At 35.1% G+C, this 21301-nt stretch overlaps 6 non-coding genes across 6 annotated transcripts; all 6 read right to left on the reverse strand.

Moving 5' to 3' along the window:
- Positions 1–520: 520 nt before the first annotated feature.
- TRNAN-GUU (transfer RNA asparagine (anticodon GUU)) lies at positions 521–594 on the reverse strand. The gene has a single exon. It is a non-coding gene; the product is annotated as a tRNA-Asn (tRNA).
- A 2737-nt stretch (positions 595–3331) lies between these two features.
- TRNAN-GUU (transfer RNA asparagine (anticodon GUU)) lies at positions 3332–3405 on the reverse strand. The gene has a single exon. It is a non-coding gene; the product is annotated as a tRNA-Asn (tRNA).
- An 863-nt stretch (positions 3406–4268) lies between these two features.
- Positions 4269–4342, reverse strand: TRNAN-GUU (transfer RNA asparagine (anticodon GUU)). Its single transcript has one exon. It is a non-coding gene; the product is annotated as a tRNA-Asn (tRNA).
- A 1801-nt stretch (positions 4343–6143) lies between these two features.
- TRNAN-GUU (transfer RNA asparagine (anticodon GUU)) lies at positions 6144–6217 on the reverse strand. Its single transcript has one exon. It is a non-coding gene; the product is annotated as a tRNA-Asn (tRNA).
- Positions 6218–8954: 2737 nt separating this feature from the next.
- On the reverse strand, positions 8955–9028 carry TRNAN-GUU (transfer RNA asparagine (anticodon GUU)). Its single transcript has one exon. It is a non-coding gene; the product is annotated as a tRNA-Asn (tRNA).
- A 7422-nt stretch (positions 9029–16450) lies between these two features.
- Positions 16451–16524, reverse strand: TRNAN-GUU (transfer RNA asparagine (anticodon GUU)). The gene has a single exon. It is a non-coding gene; the product is annotated as a tRNA-Asn (tRNA).
- Positions 16525–21301: the final 4777 nt, after the last annotated feature.

Raw genomic sequence — 21301 nt, forward strand, 5'->3', positions numbered from 1 at the left:
AACTCATTTAATTCGTATTTTGACAGAAGTGCTGTAGCAAAAAATGCACATAATGTCTTTACTTTACCCTATTACTTCTATGGTTATTGAGAAAAACAAACTACATTGACTCCAGAAGAGCAAATCAGGTGTTCTAACAAGTAATTTATCAAAATCATCTTTCCAGCTTACACTTTGGTGATGCAAAAAGACAATGATTTTGTAAGAAAAATCTTCAAACTTCAAAAAGTTTTTCTTAATTCCTTACCTTTGTACTGATAAGATAACACCTGGTTATAACATAACACAGGCTTTCACTTAAAAATGCTGCTAGGTTGCATTCTGCTGATTAGATATCACCAGGAACAACATTAACCTTCAGGTATTTTCTAATTGTTGAATAAATTGGCTTAAATCAAATTAAACTCACTTTAGAGATAATTGTTTCAGAGAAAGTCTTGAACCCTACCATAAAAAAGGTAGTTAGACATGTTGACTTCTCTACCTAAAATTCCCCAAAATTTGACTAATAGAAGATTCTCGTCCCTGGGTGGGATTGAACCACCAACCTTCCGGTTAACAGCCGAACGCGCTAACCAATTGCGCCACAGAGACCCTATGTGAGACATAAACTAACAACAGCTAAGAAACATTGATCTGGAAAGTTTCCTTGCCAAAGTTTATAAAGTCTCTAATCTGGACAGTTATTTTAGGATTTTTCGCTAATTAAAAGGAACACACTGCCTTGTTCTTGTGATGAATCAACCCTTCTTGAGTTCTAAGCATTTCCATGAGCAGCAGAGTGGCGCAGCAGAAGCTTGCTGGGCCCATAACCCAGAGGTCGATGGATCGAAACCATCCTCTGCTATGTGCTATTTTCATTTATCAAATCTAAAATTGGGATTGCTATTTTGACTTTTTTGGTCTTTGCTTGTAGTAGAAAATCCATTATCATCTTAACTCATTTAATTCGTATTTTGACAGAAGTGCTGTAGCAAAAAATGCACATAATGTCTTTACTTTACCCTATTACTTCTATGGTTATTGAGAAAAACAAACTACATTGACTCCAGAAGAGCAAATCAGGTGTTCTAACAAGTAATTTATCAAAATCATCTTTCCAGCTTACACTTTGGTGATGCAAAAAGACAATGATTTTGTAAGAAAAATCTTCAAACTTCAAAAAGTTTTTCTTAATTCCTTACCTTTGTACTGATAAGATAACACCTGGTTATAACATAACACAGGCTTTCACTTAAAAATGCTGCTAGGTTGCATTCTGCTGATTAGATATCACCAGGAACAACATTAACCTTCAGGTATTTTCTAATTGTTGAATAAATTGGCTTAAATCAAATTAAACTCACTTTAGAGATAATTGTTTCAGAGAAAGTCTTGAACCCTACCATAAAATAGGTAGTTAGACATGTTGACTTCGCTACCTAAAATTCCCCAAAATTTGACTAATAGAAAATTCTCGTCCCTGGGTGGTATTGAACCACCAACTTTCCAATTAACAGCCGAACACGCTAACCAATTGCGCCACAGAGACTCTATATGAGACAAAAACAAACAACTGCAAAGAAAGATTGATCTGGAAAGTTTCCTTGCCAAAGTTTATAAAGTCTCTAATCTGGACAGTTATTTTAGGATTTTTCGTTAATTAAATGGAACACATTGCCATGTTCTTGTGATGAATCAACCCTTCTTGAGTTCTAAGCACTTCCATGAGCAGCGGAGTGGCGCAGCAGAAGCGTGCTGGGCCCATAACCCAGAGGTCGATGGATCAAAACCATCCTCTGCTATGTGCTATTTTGATTTATCAAATCTAAAATTGGGATTGCTATTTTGACTTTTTTGGTCTTTGCTTTTAGTAGAAAATCCATTATCATCTTAACTCATTTTAATCATATTTTGACAGAAGTGCTGTTGCAAAAAATCCACTTAATGTCTTTACTTTACCCTATTACTTCTATGGTTATTGAGAAAAACAAACTACATTGACTCCAGAAGAGCAAATCAGGTGTTCTAACAAGTAATTTATCAAAATCATCTTTCCAGCTTACACTTTGGTGATGCAATAAGACAATGATTTTGTAAGAAAAATCTTCAAACTTCAAAAAGTTTTTCTTAATTCCTTACCTTTGTACTGATAAGATAACACCTGGTTATAACATAACACAGGCTTTCACTTAAAAATGCTGCTAGGTTGCATTCTGCTGATTAGATATCACCAGGAACAACATTAACCTTCAGGTATTTTGTAAATGTTGAATAAATTGGCTTAAATCAAATTAAACTCACTTTAGAGATAATTGTTTCAGAGAAAGTCTTGAACCCTTCCTTAAAATAGGTAGTTTGACATGTTGACTTCTCTACCTAAAAATCCCCAAAACTTGATTAATAGAATATTCTCATCCCTGGGTGGGATTGAACCACCAACATTCCAGTTAACAGCCGAACGCGCTAACCAATTGCGCCACAGAAACCCTATATGAGACATAAACAAACAGCAGCTAAGAAACATTGATCTGGAACGTTTCCTTGCCAAAGTTTATAAAGTCTCTAATCTGGATAGTTATTTTAGGATTTTTCGTTAATTAAAAGGAACACATTGCCATGTTCTTGTGATGAATCAACCCTTCTTGAGTTCTAAGCACTTCCATGAGCAGCAGAGTGGCACAGCGGAAGTGTGCTGGGCCCATAACCCAGAGGTCGATGGATCGAAACCATCCTCTGCTATGGGCTATTTTCATTTATCAAATCTAAAAATGGGATTGCTATTTTGACTTTTTTGGTCTTTGCTTTTAGTAGAAAATCCATTATCATCTTAACTCATTTTAATCATATTTTGACAGAAGTGCTGTAGCAAAAAATCCACTTAATGTCTTTACTTTACCCTATTACTTCTATGGTTATTGAGAAAAACAAACTACATTGACTCCAGAAGAGCAAATCAGGTGTTCTAACAAGTAATTTATCAAAATCATCTTTCCAGCTTACACTTTGGTGATGCAATAAGACAATGATTTTGTAAGAAAAATCTTCAAACTTCAAAAAGTTTTTCTTAAATCCTTACCTTTGTACTGATAAGATAAGACCTGGTTTTAACATAACACAGGCTTTCACTTAAAAATGCTGCTAGGTTGCATTCTGCTGATTAGATATCACCAGGAACAACATTAACCTTCAGGTATTTTCTAAATGTTGAATAAATTGGCTTAAATCAAATTAAACTCACTTTAGAGATAATTGTTTCAGAGAAAGTCTTGAACCCTACCATAAAAAAGGTAGTTTGACATGTTGACTTCTCTACCTAAAATTCCCCAAAATTTGACTAATAGAAGATTCTCGTCCCTGGGTGGGATTGAACCACCAACTTTCCGGTTAACAGCCGAACACGCTAACCAATTGCGCCACAGAGACTCTATATGAGACAAAAACAAACAACTGCAAAGAAAGATTGATCTGGAAAGTTTCCTTGCCAAAGTTTATAAAGTCTCTAATCTGGACAGTTATTTTAGGATTTTTCGTTAATTAAATGGAACACATTGCCATGTTCTTGTGATGAATCAACCCTTCTTGAGTTCTAAGCACTTCAATGAGCAGCAGAGTGGCACAGCGGAAGTGTGCTGGGCCCATAACCCAGAGGTCGATGGATCGAAACCATCCTCTGCTATGGGCTATTTTCATTTATCAAATCTAAAAATGGGATTGCTATTTTGACTTTTTTGGTCTTTGCTTTTAGTAGAAAATCCATTATCATCTTAACTCATTTTAATCATATTTTGACAGAAGTGCTGTAGCAAAAAATCCACTTAATGTCTTTACTTTACCCTATTACTTCTATGGTTATTGAGAAAAACAAACTACATTGACTCCAGAAGAGCAAATCAGGTGTTCTAACAAGTAATTTATCAAAATCATCTTTCCAGCTTACACTTTGGTGATGCAATAAGACAATGATTTTGTAAGAAAAATCTTCAAACTTCAAAAAGTTTTTCTTAATTCCTTACCTTTGTACTGATAAGATAAGACCTGGTTTTAACATAACACAGGCTTTCACTTAAAAATGCTGCTAGGTTGCATTCTGCTGATTAGATATCACCAGGAACAACATTAACCTTCAGGTATTTTCTAAATGTTGAATAAATTGGCTTAAATCAAATTAAACTCACTTTAGAGATAATTGTTTCAGAGAAAGTCTTGAACCCTACAATAAAAAAGGTAGTTTGACATGTTGACTTCTCTACCTAAAATTCCCCAAAATTTGACTAATAGAAGATTCTCGTCCCTGGGTGGGATTGAACCACCAACTTTCCGGTTAACAGCCGAACACGCTAACCAATTGCGCCACAGAGACTCTATATGAGACAAAAACAAACAACTGCAAAGAAAGATTGATCTGGAAAGTTTCCTTGCCAAAGTTTATAAAGTCTCTAATCTGGACAGTTATTTTAGGATTTTTCGTTAATTAAATGGAACACATTGCCATGTTCTTGTGATGAATCAACCCTTCTTGAGTTCTAAGCACTTCCATGAGCAGCAGAGTGGCGCAGCAGAAGCGTGCTGGGCCCATAACCCAGAGGTCGATGGATCAAAACCATCCTCTGCTATGTGCTATTTTGATTTATCAAATCTAAAATTGGGATTGCTATTTTGACTTTTTTGGTCTTTGCTTTTAGTAGAAAATCCATTATCATCTTAACTCATTTTAATCATATTTTGACAGAAGTGCTGTAGCAAAAAATCCACTTAATGTCTTTACTTTACCCTATTACTTCTATGGTTATTGAGAAAAACAAACTACATTGACTCCAGAAGAGCAAATCAGGTGTTCTAACAAGTAATTTATCAAAATCATCTTTCCAGCTTACACTTTGGTGATGCAATAAGACAATGATTTTGTAAGAAAAATCTTAAAACTTCAAAAAGTTTTTCTTAATTCCTTACCTTTGTACTGATAAGATAACACCTGGTTATAACATAACACAGGCTTTCACTTAAAAATGCTGCTAGGTTGCATTCTGCTGATTAGATATCACCAGGAACAACATTAACCTTCAGGTATTTTGTAAATGTTGAATAAATTGGCTTAAATCAAATTAAACTCACTTTAGAGATAATTGTTTCAGAGAAAGTCTTGAACCCTTCCTTAAAATAGGTAGTTTGACATGTTGACTTCTCTACCTAAAAATCCCCAAAACTTGATTAATAGAATATTCTCATCCCTGGGTGGGATTGAACCACCAACATTCCAGTTAACAGCCGAACGCGCTAACCAATTGCGCCACAGAAACCCTATATGAGACATAAACAAACAGCAGCTAAGAAACATTGATCTGGAACGTTTCCTTGCCAAAGTTTATAAAGTCTCTAATCTGGATAGTTATTTTAGGATTTTTCGTTAATTAAAAGGAACACATTGCCATGTTCTTGTGATGAATCAACCCTTCTTGAGTTCTAAGCACTTCCATGAGCAGCAGAGTGGCACAGCGGAAGTGTGCTGGGCCCATAACCCAGAGGTCGATGGATCGAAACCATCCTCTGCTATGTGCTATTTTCATTTATCAAATCTAAAAATGGGATTGCTATTTTGACATTTTTTGGTCTTTGCTTTTAGTAGAAAATCCATTATCATCTTAACTCATTTTAATCATATTTTGACAGAAGTGCTGTAGCAAAAAATCCACTTAATGTCTTTACTTTACCCTATTACTTCTATGGTTATTGAGAAAAACAAACTACATTGACTCCAGAAGAGCAAATCAGGTGTTCTAACAAGTAATTTATCAAAATCATCTTTCCAGCTTACACTTTGGTGATGCAATAAGACAATGATTTTGTAAGAAAAATCTTCAAACTTCAAAAAGTTTTTCTTAATTCCTTACCTTTGTACTGATAAGATAAGACCTGGTTTTAACATAACACAGGCTTTCACTTAAAAATGCTGCTAGGTTGCATTCTGCTGATTAGATATCACCAGGAACAACATTAACCTTCAGGTATTTTGTAAATGTTGAATAAATTGGCTTAAATCAAATTAAACTCACTTTAGAGATAATTGTTTCAGAGAAAGTCTTGAACCCTACCATAAAAAAGGTAGTTTGACATGTTGACTTCTCTACCTAAAATTCCCCAAAATTTGACTAATAGAAGATTCTCGTCCCTGGGTGGGATTGAACCACCAACTTTCCGGTTAACAGCCGAACACGCTAACCAATTGCGCCACAGAGACCCTATATGAGACATAAACAAACAACTGCAAAGAAAGATTGATCTGGAAAGTTTCCTTGCCAAAGTTTATAAAGTCTCTAATCTGGACAGTTATTTTAGGATTTTTCGTTAATTAAAAGGAACACATTGCCATGTTCTTGAGATGAATCAACCCTTCTTGAGTTCTAAGCACTTCCATGAGCAGCAGAGTGGCGCAGCGGAAGCTTGCTGGGCCCATAACCCAGAGGTCGATGGATCGAAACCATCCTCTGCTATGTGCTATTTTCATTTATCAAATCTAAAATTGGGATTGCTATTTTGACTTTTTTGGTCTTTGCTTGTAGTAGAAAATCCATTATCATCTTAACTCATTTAATTCGTATTTTGACAGAAGTGCTGTAGCAAAAAATGCACATAATGTCTTTACTTTACCCTATTACTTCTATGGTTATTGAGAAAAACAAACTACATTGACTCCAGAAGAGCAAATCAGGTGTTCTAACAAGTAATTTATCAAAATCATCTTTCCAGCTTACACTTTGGTGATGCAAAAAGACAATGATTTTGTAAGAAAAATCTTCAAACTTCAAAAAGTTTTTCTTAATTCCTTACCTTTGTACTGATAAGATAACACCTGGTTATAACATAACACAGGCTTTCACTTAAAAATGCTGCTAGGTTGCATTCTGCTGATTAGATATCACCAGGAACAACATTAACCTTCAGGTATTTTCTAATTGTTGAATAAATTGGCTTAAATCAAATTAAACTCACTTTAGAGATAATTGTTTCAGAGAAAGTCTTGAACCCTACCATAAAATAGGTAGTTAGACATGTTGACTTCGCTACCTAAAATTCCCCAAAATTTGACTAATAGAAAATTCTCGTCCCTGGGTGGTATTGAACCACCAACTTTCCGGTTAACAGCCGAACACGCTAACCAATTGCGCCACAGAGACCCTATATGAGACAAAAACAAACAACTGCAAAGAAAGATTGATCTGGAAAGTTTCCTTGCCAAAGTTTATAAAGTCTCTAATCTGGACAGTTATTTTAGGATTTTTCGTTAATTAAATGGAACACATTGCCATGTTCTTGTGATGAATCAACCCTTCTTGAGTTCTTAGCACTTCCATGAGCAGCAGAGTGGCGCAGCAGAAGCGTGCTGGGCCCATAACCCAGAGGTCGATGGATCAAAACCATCCTCTGCTATGTGCTATTTTGATTTATCAAATCTAAAATTGGGATTGCTATTTTGACTTTTTTGGTCTTTGCTTTTAGTAGAAAATCCATTATCATCTTAACTCATTTTAATCATATTTTGACAGAAGTGCTGTAGCAAAAAATCCACTTAATGTCTTTACTTTACCCTATTACTTCTATGGTGATTGAGAAAAAAAAACTACATTGACTCCAGAAGAGCAAATCAGGTGTTCTAACAAGTAATTTATCAAAATCATCTTTCCAGCTTACACTTTGGTGATGCAATAAGACAATGATTTTGTAAGAAAAATCTTCAAACTTCAAAAAGTTTTTCTTAATTCCTTACCTTTGTACTGATAAGATAACACCTGGTTATAACATAACACAGGCTTTCACTTAAAAATGCTGCTAGGTTGCATTCTGCTGATTAGATATCACCAGGAACAACATTAACCTTCAGGTATTTTGTAAATGTTGAATAAATTGGCTTAAATCAAATTAAACTCACTTTAGAGATAATTGTTTCAGAGAAAGTCTTGAACCCTTCCTTAAAATAGGTAGTTTGACATGTTGACTTCTCTACCTAAAAATCCCCAAAACTTGATTAATAGAATATTCTCGTCCCTGGGTGGGATTGAACCACCAACATTCCAGTTAACAGCCGAACGCGCTAACCAATTGCGCCACAGAAACCCTATATGAGACATAAACAAACAGCAGCTAAGAAACATTGATCTGGAACGTTTCCTTGCCAAAGTTTATAAAGTCTCTAATCTGGATAGTTATTTTAGGATTTTTCGTTAATTAAAAGGAACACATTGCCATTTTCTTGTGATGAATCAACCCTTCTTGAGTTCTAAGCACTTCCATGAGCAGCAGAGTGGCACAGCGGAAGTGTGCTGGGCCCATAACCCAGAGGTCGATGGATCGAAACCATCCTCTGCTATGTGCTATTTTCATTTATCAAATCTAAAAATGGGATTGCTATTTTGACTTTTTTGGTCTTTGCTTTTAGTAGAAAATCCATTATCATCTTAACTCATTTTAATCATATTTTGACAGAAGTGCTGTAGCAAAAAATCCACTTAATGTCTTTACTTTACCCTATTACTTCTATGGTTATTGAGAAAAACAAACTACATTGACTCCAGAAGAGCAAATCAGGTGTTCTAACAAGTAATTTATCAAAATCATCTTTCCAGCTTACACTTTGGTGATGCAATAAGACAATGATTTTGTAAGAAAAATCTTCAAACTTCAAAAAGTTTTTCTTAATTCCTTACCTTTGTACTGATAAGATAAGACCTGGTTTTAACATAACACAGGCTTTCACTTAAAAATGCTGCTAGGTTGCATTCTGCTGATTAGATATCACCAGGAACAACATTAACCTTCAGGTATTTTCTAAATGTTGAATAAATTGGCTTAAATCAAATTAAACTCACTTTAGAGATAATTGTTTCAGAGAAAGTCTTGAACCCTACCATAAAAAAGGTAGTTTGACATGTTGACTTCTCTACCTAAAATTCCCCAAAATTTGACTAATAGAAGATTCTCGTCCCTGGGTGGGATTGAACCACCAACCTTCCGGTTAACAGCCGAACGCGCTAACCAATTGCGCCACAGAGACCCTATGTGATACATAAACAAACAACACCTAAGAAAGATTGATCTGGAAAGTTTCCTTGCCAAAGTTTATAAAGTCTCTAATCTGGACAGTTATTTTAGGATTTTTCGTTAATTAAAAGGAACACATTGCCATGTTCTTGAGATGAATCAACCCTTCTTGAGTTCTAAGCACTTCCATGAGCAGCAGAGTGGCGCAGCGGAAGCTTGCTGGGCCCATAACCCAGAGGTCGATGGATCGAAACCATCCTCTGCTATGTGCTATTTTCATTTATCAAATCTAAAATTGGGATTGCTATTTTGACTTTTTTGGTCTTTGCTTGTAGTAGAAAATCCATTATCATCTTAACTCATTTAATTCGTATTTTGACAGAAGTGCTGTAGCAAAAAATGCACATAATGTCTTTACTTTACCCTATTACTTCTATGGTTATTGAGAAAAACAAACTACATTGACTCCAGAAGAGCAAATCAGGTGTTCTAACAAGTAATTTATCAAAATCATCTTTCCAGCTTACACTTTGGTGATGCAAAAAGACAATGATTTTGTAAGAAAAATCTTCAAACTTCAAAAAGTTTTTCTTAATTCCTTACCTTTGTACTGATAAGATAACACCTGGTTATAACATAACACAGGCTTTCACTTAAAAATGCTGCTAGGTTGCATTCTGCTGATTAGATATCACCAGGAACAACATTAACCTTCAGGTATTTTCTAATTGTTGAATAAATTGGCTTAAATCAAATTAAACTCACTTTAGAGATAATTGTTTCAGAGAAAGTCTTGAACCCTACCATAAAATAGGTAGTTAGACATGTTGACTTCTCTACTTAAAATTCCCCAAAATTTGACTAATAGAAGATTCTCGTCCCTGGGTGGTATTGAACCACCAACTTTCCGGTTAACAGCCGAACACGCTAACCAATTGCGCCACAGAGACCCTATATGAGACATAAACAAACAACTGCAAAGAAAGATTGATCTGGAAAGTTTCCTTGCCAAAGTTTATAAAGTCTCTAATCTGGACAGTTATTTTAGGATTTTTCGTTAATTAAATGGAACACATTGCCATGTTCTTGTGATGAATCAACCCTTCTTGAGTTCTAAGCACTTCCATGAGCAGCAGAGTGGCGCAGCAGAAGCGTGCTGGGCCCATAACCCAGAGGTCGATGGATTAAAACCATCCTCTGCTATGTGCTATTTTGATTTATCAAATCTAAAATTGGGATTGCTATTTTGACTTTTTTGGTCTTTGCTTTTAGTAGAAAATCCATTATCATCTTAACTCATTTTAATCATATTTTGACAGAAGTGCTGTAGCAAAAAATCCACTTAATGTCTTTACTTTACCCTATTACTTCTATGGTTATTGAGAAAAACAAACTACATTGACTCCAGAAGAGCAAATCAGGTGTTCTAACAAGTAATTTATCAAAATCATCTTTCCAGCTTACACTTTGGTGATGCAATAAGACAATGATTTTGTAAGAAAAATCTTCAAACTTCAAAAAGTTTTTCTTAATTCCTTACCTTTGTACTGATAAGATAAGACCTGGTTTTAACATAACACAGGCTTTCACTTAAAAATGCTGCTAGGTTGCATTCTGCTGATTAGATATCACCAGGAACAACATTAACCTTCAGGTATTTTCTAATTGTTGAATAAATTGGCTTAAATCAAATTAAACTCACTTTAGAGATAATTGTTTCAGAGAAAGTCTTGAACCCTACCATAAAATAGGTAGTTAGACATGTTGACTTCTCTACCTAAAATTCCCCAAAATTTGACTAATAGAAGATTCTCGTCCCTGGGTGGTATTGAACCACCAACTTTCTGGTTAACAGCCGAACACGCTAACCAATTGCGCCACAGAGACCCTATATGAGACATAAACAAACAACTGCAAAGAAAGATTGATCTGGAAAGTTTCCTTGCCAAAGTTTATAAAGTCTCTAATCTGGACAGTTATTTTAGGATTTTTCGTTAATTAAAAGGAACACATTGCCATGTTCTTTAGATGAATCAACCCTTCTTGAGTTCTAAGCACTTCCATGAGCAGCAGAGTGGCGCAGCGGAAGCTTGCTGGGCCCATAACCCAGAGGTCGATGGATCGAAACCATCCTCTGCTATGTGCTATTTTCATTTATCAAATCTAAAATTGGGATTGCTATTTTGACTTTTTTGGTCTTTGCTTGTAGTAGAAAATCCATAATCATCTTAACTCATTTAATTCGTATTTTGACAGAAGTGCTGTAGCAAAAAATGCACATAATGTCTTTACTTTACCCTATTACTTCTATGGTTATTGAGAAAAACAAACTACATTGACTCCAGAAGAGCAAATCAGGTGTTCTAACAAGTAAATTATCAAAATCATCTTTCCAGCTTACACTTTGGTGATGCAAAAAGACAATGATTTTGTAAGAAAAATCTTCAAACTTCAAAAAGTTTTTCTTAATTCCTTACCTTTGTACTGATAAGATAACACCGGGTTATAACATAACACAGGCTTTCACTTAAAAATGCTGCTAGGTTGCATTCTGCTGATTAGATATCACCAGGAACAACATTAACCTTCAGGTATTTTCTAATTGTTGAATAAATTGGCTTAAATCAAATTAAACTCACTTTAGAGATAATTGTTTCAGAGAAAGTCTTGAACACTACCATAAAATAGGTAGTTAGACATGTTGACTTCTCTACCTAAAATTCCCCAAAATTTGACTAATAGAAGATTCTCGTCCCTGGGTGGTATTGAACCACCAACTTTCCGGTTAACAGCCGAACACGCTAACCAATTGCGCCACAGAGACCCTATATGAGACATAAACAAACAACTGCAAAGAAAGATTGATCTGGAAAGTTTCCTTGCCAAAGTTTATAAAGTCTCTAATCTGGACAGTTATTTTAGGATTTTTCGTTAATTAAATGGAACACATTGCCATGTTCTTGTGATGAATCAACCCTTCTTGAGTTCTAAGCACTTCCATGAGCAGCAGAGTGGCGCAGCAGAAGCGTGCTGGGCCCATAACCCAGAGGTCGATGGATCAAAACCATCCTCTGCTATGTGCTATTTTGATTTATCAAATCTAAAATTGGGATTGCTATTTTGACTTTTTTGGTCTTTGCTTTTAGTAGAAAATCCATTATCATCTTAACTCATTTTAATCATATTTTGACAGAAGTGCTGTAGCAAAAAATCCACTTAATGTCTTTACTTTACCCTATTACTTCTATGGTTATTGAGAAAAACAAACTACATTGACTCCAGAAGAGCAAATCAGGTGTTCTAACAAGTAATTTATCAAAATCATCTTTCCAGCTTACACTTTGGTGATGCAATAAGACAATGATTTTGTAAGAAAAATCTTCAAACTTCAAAAAGTTTTTCTTAATTCCTTACCTTTGTACTTATAAGATAACACCTGGTTATAACATAACACAGGCTTTCACTTAAAAATGCTGCTAGGTTGCATTCTGCTGATTAGATATCACCAGGAACAACATTAACCTTCAGGTATTTTGTAAATGTTGAATAAATTGGCTTAAATCAAATTAAACTCACTTTAGAGATAATTGTTTCAGAGAAAGTCTTGAACCCTTCCTTAAAATAGGTAGTTTGACATGTTGACTTCTCTACCTAAAAATCCCCAAAACTTGATTAATAGAATATTCTCGTCCCTGGGTGGGATTGAACCACCAACATTCCAGTTAACAGCCGAACGCGCTAACCAATTGCGCCACAGAAACCCTATATGAGACATAAACAAACAGCAGCTAAGAAACATTGATCTGGAACGTTTCCTTGCCAAAGTTTATAAAGTCTCTAATCTGGATAGTTATTTTAGGATTTTTCGTTAATTAAAAGGAACACATTGCCATGTTCTTGCGATGAATCAACCCTTCTTGAGTTCTAAGCACTTCCATGAGCAGCAGAGTGGCACAGCGGAAGTGTGCTGGGCCCATAACCCAGAGGTCGATGGATCGAAACCATCCTCTGCTATGTGCTATTTTCATTTATCAAATCTAAAAATGGGATTGCTATTTTGACTTTTTTGGTCTTTGCTTTTAGTAGAAAATCCATTATCATCTTAACTCATTTTAATCATATTTTGACAGAAGTGCTGTAGCAAAAAATCCACTTAATGTCTTTACTTTACCCTATTACTTCTATGGTTATTGAGAAAAACAAACTACATTGACTCCAGAAGAGCAAATCAGGTGTTCTAACAAGTAATTTATCAAAATCATCTTTCCAGCTTACACTTTGGTGATGCAATAAGACAATGATTTTGTAAGAAAAATCTTCAAACTTCAAAAAGTTTTTCTTAATTCCTTACCTTTGTACTGATAAGATAAGACCTGGTTTTAACATAACACAGGCTTTCACTTAAAAATGCTGCTAGGTTGCATTCTGCTGATTAGATATCACCAGGAACAACATTAACCTTCAGGTATTTTCTAATTGTTGAATAAATTGGCTTAAATCAAATTAAACTCACTTTAGAGATAATTGTTTCAGAGAAAGTCTTGAACCCTACCATAAAATAGGTAGTTAGACATGTTGACTTCTCTACCTAAAATTCCCCAAAATTTGACTAATAGAAGATTCTCGTCCCTGGGTGGTATTGAACCACCAACTTTCTGGTTAACAGCCGAACACGCTAACCAATTGCGCCACAGAGACCCTATATGAGACATAAACAAACAACTGCAAAGAAAGATTGATCTGGAAAGTTTCCTTGCCAAAGTTTATAAAGTCTCTAATCTGGACAGTTATTTTAGGATTTTTCGACAATTAAAAGGAACACATTGCCATGTTCTTGAGATGAATCAACCCTTCTTGAGTTCTAAGCACTTCCATGAGCAGCAGAGTGGCGCAGCGGAAGCTTGCTGGGCCCATATCCCAGAGGTCGATGGATCGAAACCATCCTCTGCTATGTGCTATTTTCATTTATCAAATCTAAAATTGGGATTGCTATTTTGACTTTTTTGGTCTTTGCTTGTAGTAGAAAATCCATAATCATCTTAACTCATTTAATTCGTATTTTGACAGAAGTGCTGTAGCAAAAAATGCACATAATGTCTTTACTTTACCCTATTACTTCTATGGTTATTGAGAAAAACAAACTACATTGACTCCAGAAGAGCAAATCAGGTGTTCTAACAAGTAAATTATCAAAATCATCTTTCCAGCTTACACTTTGGTGATGCAAAAAGACAATGATTTTGTAAGAAAAATCTTCAAACTTCAAAAAGTTTTTCTTAATTCCTTACCTTTGTACTGATAAGATAACACCGGGTTATAACATAACACAGGCTTTCACTTAAAAATGCTGCTAGGTTGCATTCTGCTGATTAGATATCACCAGGAACAACATTAACCTTCAGGTATTTTCTAATTGTTGAATAAATTGGCTTAAATCAAATTAAACTCACTTTAGAGATAATTGTTTCAGAGAAAGTCTTGAACACTACCATAAAATAGGTAGTTAGACATGTTGACTTCTCTACCTAAAATTCCCCAAAATTTGACTAATAGAAGATTCTCGTCCCTGGGTGGTATTGAACCACCAACTTTCCGGTTAACAGCCGAACACGCTAACCAATTGCGCCACAGAGACCCTATATGAGACATAAACAAACAACTGCAAAGAAAGATTGATCTGGAAAGTTTCATTGCCAAAGTTTATAAAGTCTCTAATCTGGACAGTTATTTTAGGATTTTTCGTTAATTAAATGGAACACATTGCCATGTTCTTGTGATGAATCAACCCTTCTTGAGTTCTAAGCACTTCCATGAGCAGCAGAGTGGCGCAGCAGAAGCGTGCTGGGCCCATAACCCAGAGGTCGATGGATCAAAACCATCCTCTGCTATGTGCTATTTTGATTTATCAAATCTAAACTTGGGATTGCTATTTTGACTTTTTTGGTCTTTGCTTATAGTAGAAAATCCATTATCATCTTAACTCATTTTAATCATATTTTGACAGAAGTGCTGTAGCAAAAAATCCACTTAATGTCTTTACTTTACCCTATTACTTCTATGGTTATTGAGAAAAACAAACTACATTGACTCCAGAAGAGCAAATCAGGTGTTCTAACAAGTAATTTATCAAAATCATCTTTCCAGCTTACACTTTGGTGATGCAATAAGACAATGATTTTGTAAGAAAAATCTTCAAACTTCAAAAAGTTTTTCTTAATTCCTTACCTTTGTACTGATAAGATAAGACCTGGTTTTAACATAACACAGGCTTTCACTTAAAAATGCTGCTAGGTTGCATTCTGCTGATTAGATATCACCAGGAACAACATTAACCTTAAGGTATTTTGTAAATGTTGAATAAATTGGCTTAAATCAAATTAAACTCACTTTAGAGATAATTGTTTCAGAGAAAGTCTTGAACCCTACCATAAAAAAGGTAGTTTGACATGTTGACTTCTCTACCTAAAATTCCCCAAAATTTGACTAATAGAAGATTCTCGTCCCTGGGTGGTATTGAACCACCAACTTTCCGGTTAACAGCCGAACACGCTAACCAATTGCGCCACAGAGACCCTATATGAGACATAAACAAACAACTGCAAAGAAAGATTGATCTGGAAAGTTTCCTTGCCAAAGTTTATAAAGTCTCTAATCTGGACAGTTATTTTAGGATTTTTCGTTAATTAAATGGAACACATTGCCATGTTCTTGTGATGAATCAACCCTTCTTGAGTTCTAAGCACTTCCATGAGCAGCAGAGTGGCGCAGCAGAAGCATGCTGTGCCCATAACCCAGAGGTCGATGGATCAAAACCATCCTCTGCTATGTGCTATTTTGATTTATCAAATCTAAAATTGGGATTGCTATTTTGACTTTTTTGGTCTTTGCTTTTAGTAGAAAATCCATTATCATCTTAACTCATTTTAATCATATTTTGACAGAAGTGCTGTAGCAAAAAATCCACTTAATGTCTTTACTTTACCCTATTACTTCTATGGTTATTGAGAAAAACAAACTACATTGACTCCAGAAGAGCAAATCAGGTGTTCTAACAAGTAATTTATCAAAATCATCTTTCCAGCTTACACTTTGGTGATGCAATAAGACAATGATTTTGTAAGAAAAATCTTCAAACTTCAAAAAGTTTTTCTTAATTCCTTACCTTTGTACTGATAAGATAAGACCTGGTTTTAACATAACACAGGCTTTCACTTAAAAATGCTGCTAGGTTGCATTCTGCTGATTACATATCACCAGGAACAACATTAACCTTCAGGTATTTTGTAAATGTTGAATAAATTGGCTTAAATCAAATTAAACTCACTTTAGAGATAATTGTTTCAGAGAAAGTCTTGAACCCTACCATAAAAAAGGTAGTTTGACATGTTGACTTCTCTACCTAAAATTCCCCAAAATTTGACTAATAGAAGATTCTCGTCCCTGGGTGGGATTGAACCACCAACCTTCCGGTTAACAGCCGAACGCGCTAACCAATTGCGCCACAGAGGCCCTATGTGATACATAAACAAACAACACCTAAGAAAGATTGATCTGGAAAGTTTCCTTGCCAAAGTTTATAAAGTCTCTAATCTGGACAGTTATTTTAGGATTTTTCGTTATTTAAAAGGAACACATTGCCATGTTCTTGAGATGAATCAACCCTCCTTGAGTTCTTAGCACTTCCATGAGCAGCAGAGTGGCGCAGCGGAAGCGTGCTGGGCCCATAACCCAGAGGTCGATGGATCGAAACTCTGCTATGTGCTGTTTTCATTTATCAAATCTAAAATTGGGATTGCTATTTTGACTTTTTTGGTCTTTGCTTATAGTAGAAAATCCATTATCATCTTAACTCATTTAAATCATATTTTGACAGAAGTGCTGTAGCAAAAAATCCACATAATGTCTTTACTTTACCCTATTACTTCTATGGTTATTGAGAAAAACAAACTACATTGACTAGAGAAGAGCAAATCAGGTGTTCAAACAAGTAATTTATCAAAATCATCTTTCCAGTTTACACTTTGGTGATGCAATAAGACAATGATTTTGTAAGAAAAATCTTCAAACTTCAAAAAGTTTTTCTTAATTCCTTACCTTTGTACTGATAAGATAAGACCTGGTTATAACATAACACAGGCTTTCACTTAAAAATGCTGCTAGGTTGCATTCTGCTGATTAGATATCACCAGGAACAACATTAACCTTCAGGTATTTTCTAATTGTTGAATAAATTGGCTTAAATCAAATTAAACTCACTTTAGAGATAATTGTTTCAGAGAAAGTCTTGAACCCTACCATAAAATAGGTAGTTAGACATGTTGACTTCTCTACCTAAAATTCCCCAAAATTTGACTAATAGAAGATTCTCGTCCCTGGGTGGGATTGAACCACCAACCTTCCGGTAAACAGCCGAACGTGCTAACCAATTGCGCCACAGAGACCCTATATGAGACATAAACAAACAACTGCAAAGAAAGATTGTCTCTAATCTGGACAGTTATTTTAGGATTTTTCGTTAATTAAATGGAACACATTGCCATGTTCTTGTGATGAATCAACCCTTCTTGAGTTCTAAGCACTTCCATGAGCAGCAGAGTGGCGCAGCAGAAGCGTGCTGGGCCCATAACCCAGAGGTCGATGGATCAAAACCATCCTCTGCTATGTGCTATTTTGATTTATCAAATCTAAAATTGGGATTGCTATTTTGACTTTTTTGGTCTTTGCTTTTAGTAGAAAATCCATTATCATCTTAACTCATTTTAATCATATTTTGACAGAAGTGCTGTAGCAAAAAATCCACTTAATGTCTTTACTTTACCCTATTACTTCTATGGTTATTGAGAAAAACAAACTACATTGACTCCAGAAGAGCAAATCAGGTGTTCTAACAAGTAATTTATCAAAATCATCTTTCCAGCTTACACTTTGGTGATGCAATAAGACAATGATTTTGTAAGAAAAATCTTCAAACTTCAAAAAGTTTTTCTTAATTCCTTACCTTTGTACTTATAAGATAACACCTGGTTATAACATAACACAGGCTTTCACTTAAAAATGCTGCTAGGTTGCATTCTGCTGATTAGATATCACCAGGAACAACATTAACCTTCAGGTATTTTGTAAATGTTGAATAAATTGGCTTAAATCAAATTAAACTCACTTTAGAGATAATTGTTTCAGAGAAATTCTTGAACCCTTCCTTAAAATAGGTAGTTTGACATGTTGACTTCTCTACCTAAAAATCCCCAAAACTTGATTAATAGAATATTCTCGTCCCTGGGTGGGATTGAACCACCAACATTCCAGTTAACAGCCGAACGCGCTAACCAATTGCGCCACAGAAACCCTATATGAGACATAAACAAACAGCAGCTAAGAAACATTGATCTGGAACGTTTCCTTGCCAAAGTTTATAAAGTCTCTAATCTGGATAGTTATTTTAGGATTTTTCGTTAATTAAAAGGAACACATTGCCATGTTCTTGTGATGAATCAACCCTTCTTGAGTTCTAAGCACTTCCATGAGCAGCAGAGTGGCACAGCGGAAGTGTGCTGGGCCCATAACCCAGAGGTCGATGGATCGAAACCATCCTCTGCTATGTGCTATTTTCATTTATCAAATCTAAAAATGGGATTGCTATTTTGACTTTTTTGGTCTTTGCTTTTAGTAGAAAATCCATTATCATCTTAACTCATTTTAATCATATTTTGACAGAAGTGCTGTAGCAAAAAATCCACTTAATGTCTTTACTTTACCCTATTACTTCTATGGTTATTGAGAAAAACAAACTACATTGACTCCAGAAGAGCAAATCAGGTGTTCTAACAAGTAATTTATCAAAATCATCTTTCCAGCTTACACTTTGGTGATGCAATAAGACAATGATTTTGTAAGAAAAATCTTCAAACTTCAAAAAGTTTTTCTTAATTCCTTACCTTTGTACTGATAAGATAAGACCTGGTTTTAACATAACACAGGCTTTCACTTAAAAATGCTGCTAGGTTGCATTCTGCTGATTAGATATCACCAGGAACAACATTAACCTTCAGGTATTTTCTAATTGTTGAATAAATTGGCTTAAATCAAATTAAACTCACTTTAGAGATAATTGTTTCAGAGAAAGTCTTGAACCCTACCATAAAATAGGTAGTTAGACATGTTGACTTCTCTACCTAAAATTCCCCAAAATTTGACTAATAGAAGATTCTCGTCCCTGGGTGGTATTGAACCACCAACTTTCTGGTTAACAGCCGAACACGCTAACCAATTGCGCCACAGAGACCCTATATGAGACATAAACAAACAACTGCAAAGAAAGATTGATCTGGAAAGTTTCCTTGCCAAAGTTTATAAAGTCTCTAATCTGGACAGTTATTTTAGGATTTTTCGACAATTAAAAGGAACACATTGCCATGTTCTTGAGATGAATCAACCCTTCTTGAGTTCTAAGCACTTCCATGAGCAGCAGAGTGGCGCAGCGGAAGCTTGCTGGGCCCATAACCCAGAGGTCGATGGATCGAAACCATCCTCTGCTATGTGCTATTTTCATTTATCAAATCTAAAATTGGGATTGCTATTTTGACTTTTTTGGTCTTTGCATGTAGTAGAAAATCCATAATCATCTTAACTCATTTAATTCGTATTTTGACAGAAGTGCTGTAGCAAAAAATGCACATAATGTCTTTACTTTACCCTATTACTTCTATGGTTATTGAGAAAAACAAACTACATTGACTCCAGAAGAGCAAATCAGGTGTTCTAACAAGTAAATTATCAAAATCATCTTTCCAGCTTACACTTTGGTGATGCAAAAAGACAATGATTTTGTAAGAAAAATCTTCAAACTTCAAAAAGTTTTTCTTAATTCCTTACCTTTGTACTGATAAGATAACACCGGGTTATAACATAACACAGGCTTTCACTTAAAAATGCTGCTAGGTTGCATTCTGCTGATTAGATATCACCAGGAACAACATTAACCTTCAGGTATTTTCTAATTGTTGAATAAATTGGCTTAAATCAAATTAAACTCACTTTAGAGATAATTGTTTCAGAGAAAGTCTTGAACACTACCATAAAATAGGTAGTTAGACATGTTGACTTCTCTACCTAAAATTCCCCAAAATTTGACTAATAGAAGATTCTCGTCCCTGGGTGGTATTGAACCACCAACTTTCCGGTTAACAGCCGAACACGCTAACCAATTGCGCCACAGAGACCCTATATGAGACATAAACAAACAACTGCAAAGAAAGATTGATCTGGAAAGTTTCCTTGCCAAAGTTTATAAAGTCTCTAATCTGGACAGTTATTTTAGGATTTTTCGTTAATTAAATGGAACACATTGCCATGTTCTTGTGATGAATCAACCCTTCTTGAGTTCTAAGCACTTCCATGAGCAGCAGAGTGGCGCAGCAGAAGCGTGCTGGGCCCATAACCCAGAGGTCGATGGATCAAAACCGTCCTCTGCTATGTGCTATTTTGATTTATCAAATCTAAAATTGGATTGCTATTTTGACTTTTTTGGTCTTTGCTTTTAGTAGAAAATCCATTATCATCTTAACTCATTTTAATCATATTTTGACAGAAGTGCTGTAGCAAAAAATCCACTTAATGTCTTTACTTTACCCTATTACTTCTATGGTTATTGAGAAAAACAAACTACATTGACTCCAGAAGAGCAAATCAGGTGTTCTAACAAGTAATTTATCAAAATCATCTTTCCAGCTTACACTTTGGTGATGCAATAAGACAATGATTTTGTAAGAAAAATCTTCAAACTTCAAAAAGTTTTTCTTAATTCCTTACCTTTGTACTGATAAGATAAGACCTGTTTTTAACATAACACAGGCTTTCACTTAAAAATGCTGCTAGGTTGCATTCTGCTGATTAGATATCACCAGGAACAACATTAACCTTAAGGTATTTTGTAAATGTTGAATAAATTGGCTTAAATCAAATTAAACTCACTTTAGAGATAATTGTTTCAGAGAAAGTCTTGAACCCTACCATAAAAAAGGTAGTTTGACATGTTGACTTCTCTACCTAAAATTCCCCAAAATTTGACTAATAGAAGATTCTCGTCCCTGGGTGGTATTGAACCACCAACTTTCCGGTTAACAGCCGAACACGCTAACCAATTGCGCCACAGAGACCCTATATGAGACATAAACAAACAACTGCAAAGAAAGATTGATCTGGAAAGTTTCCTTGCCAAAGTTTATAAAGTCTCTAATCTGGACAGTTATTTTAGGATTTTTCGTTAATTAAATGGAACACATTGCCA

Source organism: Taudactylus pleione, unplaced genomic scaffold (genome assembly GCF_031769625.1).
Source record: "Taudactylus pleione unplaced genomic scaffold, aTauple2 ptg000134l, whole genome shotgun sequence".
Taxonomy (NCBI): domain Eukaryota; kingdom Metazoa; phylum Chordata; class Amphibia; order Anura; family Myobatrachidae; genus Taudactylus; species Taudactylus pleione.